A 5,062-nucleotide genomic window follows, 5' to 3' on the forward strand; every position below is an offset into this window, starting at 1 on the left:
TTGCCTATCTAGTAAATGCCTATTGGCTGAAAACTTTTCCATCTTTTCCCCACAGGGGTTCAAGCTGGCGGCATTTGCCATCCTACGGGGTCCAAGGGTCAGGTTGGACAAGGAGGAAAGGGTTGTGTTGCCTTGACTCTCCAGCCTCCTCTACTTGGCAAGGAGTCTTGCTGCTGCATGGTGACGTGGGCCATCCATGCTGGGGCAGAGCTGGCAACTCCAGGGCCTGGGTCTAAGGCACCATCTTCCACCATTTGAAGGCAAAGGGCACCCAGCGGATGGTGGCACAGGCACAGATGTCTCCCACATCTGCCAGGTAGCAGTCGAAGTCACTGATGAAGGTGCACTTGAAGCCCAGGGGCTCCAGCAAGCAGCGCATCTTTTCTTCCAGGCAGCAGGTACCCATGATTTGGGGCCCAAAAGGCTTGGGGATCCCCAGGTTCTTGCCCATCACAATCATCTGCAGCAGGTTAGGGAAGTATGGCCTTGCGAAGAGCCTCTTGGGCTGCTGATCAGAGGGGACATTGGTCAGCTTCTCCAAGCAGAACAGCTGGGGAATCTCGATGATGTCCTGTTCCACCAGGCCCAGCTCTGTCTTCAGGATGTCATGGTTCAGGTGAATACACTTCTCCACGTATTAATTCTGCTTCCTCAGGCTTTCATCAGCCAAAAGTTGGTCGATGGTTTTGGCTTCCCTTCTGTTAGACAGGAGCTGATCTGCTCTAACTCCATCAAACAGAAAAGCATCACCATAGCCTTCCTTCTGTTTCTCTTGGGAGAGTTTGTAGCAGGCGCCGGGGCTGGCCAGGAGCAGCTGGAAGCCCTTTTTGCCCTCACTCTTCTCATCTGTGGGGATGAAACACATGAACTCATCCAGGTGGTTGGTCATTAGCCAATCGGAGTAGAGCTCCACCGGTGCTTGCACCTGCTGGGCATAGAGGAAGTCTTGGAGGGTCTTACTCATGGCCCGGCCCTCCATGCTGGGGTAAAAGCTGCTGCCAATGAGGACTCTGCCCAGGGAGTATTCTTTCCCTTGGACCTTGACAGGTGGGGACATCATCACATTCCCGATGGAATCCATGCTGGCCACTTTATGGTCCTCAGTGTCGTGGGTCACGTAGCCAATACCGGGGCTCAGTGAGTATTTCATGGGGAACTCATCGAGTTTGGGGGCTCGAGGCGTGTCGAGGATCAAGGATGTGGTCTTGTGGCTTGCCTGGGTGTAGCAGAAGACCATCTCATCCTGGAGCCACCTGCCCAGTCGGCCGGGGTCCTTGTAGACAGATGCCACCTGGCTGTTGCTCTTCTCACTCAGCTCCGTCACTGTGTCCACAAAACCCTGCAGCTGCAGCTCCCTGCACAGAGGCACCTGGGTGCAGGGAATGAAGATGCAGGGAGCCACCTGAAACACCACTGTGTCTTTGTACAGCAGAGCCTCTGGAATTAACGGGTCTTGAGACTCCTCCACCAGGGATATAGAGTAGGTGATCAGGCCTGAGAATTCGGCGGACGGAAACACCATAGCTTCGAGGTAGAAGGTCTCTTTCAAGTGGTCCCTGAGGAGGGCCAAGGTGTAGGCATGCTGGCTGGGCCCCAGCACCAACTCAAAGGTACTGGAGTTGCCTTTTCGGGGCCAGTAGACTCTTGCCTTCTTTGACTCTTCCTCAGAGGTGTGAAGGACCAGCCGATATTTCTTTAAAAGGCAGCTGGGGCCTTGGACCTTCAGTGTCATCTGAGACAGATTCTTTATTTCCTCTGAAAAGATCACTCTGTTGGTCTTGTCCTCAAGTTGCTGGCCTGCATCAGCAGGGTTGCAATTCACAAGCAGGATGGCGCCCCAACCTCTGGGACCCCAGGTCCATTTTTTAAGCTAATGTGCCCCAGCCCAAATGGCCAACAGACAGAATAATGAAGAAGATATGGGCATATATTTTTGAATGTATATTTAAAATTATTTATACAAATTTAATATATTATAAAATCCAATTCTTAAAAAAAAAAAAAGATATGGGCATATATTTAATTAATGGGTAATGTGCCCCAGCCCAAATGGCCAACAGACAGAATCATGAAGAAGATATGCAGAAATATGAAAACATGTATAACATAGTACTCCTCTGTCCGCTGTGAGGCCCAGAGGCGCAGAACAGCACAGCTTCCAGGTTCCTGGGCACTGACTGTGACTCCCTCCCTGCCCCTGCCCGCCTCCCCCCAGCTCTGGGCACTCAATGGAGGGGACACGGCCCAGGGATGGGAGTATTTTTTTAAGTAACAAGACCAAGCCTATTTGGACTAGAAACCCTGATGACATCACTCAAGAGGAGTATGGTGAATTCTACAAAAGCCTCACCAATGACTGGGAAGACCACTTGGCAGTCAAGCACTTTTCTGTAGAAGATCAGTTGGAATTCAGGGCATTGCTATTCATTCCTTGTCGGGCTCCCTTTGAACTTTTTGAGAACAAGAAGAAAAAGAACAACATCAAACTCTATGTCCATCGTGTATTCATCATGGACAGCTGTGATGAGTTGATACCAGAGCATCTCAACTTTATCCGTGGTGTGGTTGATTCTGAGGATTTGCCTCTGAACATCTCCCAAGAAATGCTCCAGCAGAGCAAAATCTTGAAAGTCATTTGCAAAAACATTGTTAAGAAGTGCGTTGAGCTCTTCTCTGAGCTGGCAGAAGACAAGGAGAATTACAAGAAATTCTATGAGGCATTCTCTAAAAATCTCAAGCTTGGAATTCACGAGGATTCCACTAACCGGCGCTGCCTGTCTGAGCTGCTGCGCTATCACACTTCCCAGTCTGAAGATGAGATGACATCTCTGTCAGAGTATGTTTCTCGCATGAAGGAGACACAGAAGTCCATCTATTACATCACTGGTGAGAGCAAAGAGCAGGTGGCCAACTCGGCTTTTGTGGAGCGAGTGCGGAAGCGGGGCTTCAAGGTGGTATATATGACTGAGCCCATTGACGAATACTGTGTGCAGCAGCTAAAGGATTTTGATGGGAAGAGCCTGGTCTCAGTTACCAAGGAGGGTCTGGAGCTACCAGAGGATGAGGAGGAGAAGAAGAAAATGGAAGAGAGCAAGGCAAAGTTTGAGAACCTCGGCAATCTCATGAAAGAAATCTTAGATAAGAAGATTGAGAAGGTGACAATCTCCAATAGGCTTGTGTCTTCACCCTGCTGCATTGTGACCAGCACCTACGGCTGGACAGCCAATATGGAGCGGATCATGAAAGCCCAGGCAGTTCGGGACAACTCCACCATGGGCTACATGATGGCCAAAAAGCACCTGGAGATAAACCCTGACCACCCTATTGTGGAGATGCTGTGGCAGAAGGCTGAGGCAGACAAGAATGACAAGGCAGTTAAGGACCTTGTGGTGCTGCTGTTTGAAACAGCCCTGCTCTCTTCTGGCTTTTCCCTTGAGGATTATAGACCCACTCCAACCGCATCTACCGCATGATCAAGCTAGGTCTAGGTATCGATGAAGATGATGTGGCAGCAGAGGAAACCAGTGCTGCAGTTCCTGATGAGATCCCTCCTCTTGAGGGTAATGAGGATGCGTCTCACATGGAAGAAGTAGATTAGGAGTTTATAGTTGGAAAACTGCCCTTGTATAGTGTCCCCATGGCTCCCCCTACAGCCTTGAGTGCCCTTCTGCCACCGCTGATGTCTGGTGTTTTTCTGTCCTGTCCTTCGGTTGAAGGCAGGAAACAAGGGTGTCAAGCCCCCATTCTTTCCCTACTCTGACAGCAGGATTGGATGTTGTGTATTGTGGTTTTTTATTTTGTTTGTTCATTTTGTTCTGAAATTAAAGTATGCAAAATAAAGAATATGCTGTTTTTATACAAAAATATTTTTTATTTTTTATATATACATATAAATTTATATATATTTGTGGCTCACACAAAAATGTGGCTCATTTTTTTTTTCTGAGTCAAAGGTTTTTATTTATTCTTCTGCCGCCGCAGGAGCAGTTCGATGGCATGTTGCTGGCTATGGCTCAGCAGCACGAGGGAGGTGTGCAGGAGCTTGTGAACACCTTCTTCAGTTTCCTTCAATGCAAAACAGATTTTTTCATTGGAGGAGAAGAGGGGATGGCGGAGAAGCTTATCACTCAGACTTTCAGCCACCACAATCAGCTGGCACAGGTAAATTGAGGCTCCATTTTTTTTTAAGGAGATAATAGCATTTTTATTAGCAACTCAGCAGGAAAAGAAAAAGCAGCTCCTGGTTATTTCTGTTTCCTCTGTTTCTTAGTGCATCTACTTTTTTTCTGTCCTTTCTTCTTCTTTTTAATGAGAACAGCTTTCTCTCCCATAAACAAGCTTTTAGAATGTCCTTCTGCATTTTTAGAAGTAAAATTAAGTCCCTTCTTAAGTTTACCGACATTCTTTAATCATGGATTTGAATTTTGTTGTTTTAACTTTTCTTTATTAACAGAACGCATGACTCTGAGTTTAGTTCAGAATTATTTAATTTCAGAGCAAGATGAACAGAATCTGTATTCTCAAAGAGCACACAGCCAAATCCTTTGCCAATGGCTGTAACTTGGTCTCTCACAATCCTCACAGCCATGATACTTCCACAGTTCAGGAAGTGCTTCTCAACAGCAGATTCTTCAACTTTGTAAGGGAGATTCCCTACAAAAACTGATCTCTTGTCTCTAGATGAGGTCTCAGATGCGAGATCAACTCTAATACAAAATCCATCTGCAGTTTGGGCCCCATTTCTTTTCAATGCTTGTGTGGCAGCACTCTCATCCTTAAACACAACATAGACATTAATATTTTTCTGATCAGGATGAATTTTACATTTTATTGCTGCCAACTTTTTAGACAGAGTTCCCTCTGCTGGAATCAGAGAACGAAATCGTACAGATTCTATTTGTCCATACTCATTAAAAAACAACTTCAGCTTCTTCTTATCACGTGTAACAGGCAAATTTCCGAGAACCTGGGCAATGTTTTTTTTTTTTAATGGATAAAACTCAAATATAATATTAAACAAAAGAATCAAGTCATAGAAGATGTGGATGAGTCAGTCCATTTA

At 46.5% G+C, this 5,062-nt stretch overlaps 3 pseudogenes across 1 annotated transcript; 1 reads left to right on the forward strand and 2 right to left on the reverse strand.

The window, feature by feature from the left end:
* Nucleotides 1-8: 8 nt before the first annotated feature.
* LOC116547830 lies at nt 9-2,498 on the reverse strand (annotated as a pseudogene).
* LOC116547828 lies at nt 2,276-3,661 on the forward strand (annotated as a pseudogene). The gene has a single exon (XR_004267199.1). The product of XR_004267199.1 is annotated as a heat shock protein HSP 90-beta pseudogene (transcript).
* Nucleotides 3,662-4,244: 583 nt separating this feature from the next.
* Nucleotides 4,245-4,966, reverse strand: LOC116547829 (annotated as a pseudogene).
* Between the last annotated feature and the right edge of the window lie 96 nt (nt 4,967-5,062).

The sequence above is a fragment of the Sapajus apella genome, unplaced genomic scaffold, assembly GCF_009761245.1.
Source record: "Sapajus apella isolate SASKATOON/1434 unplaced genomic scaffold, GSC_monkey_1.0 scaffold4905, whole genome shotgun sequence".
Lineage (NCBI taxonomy): Eukaryota > Metazoa > Chordata > Mammalia > Primates > Cebidae > Sapajus > Sapajus apella.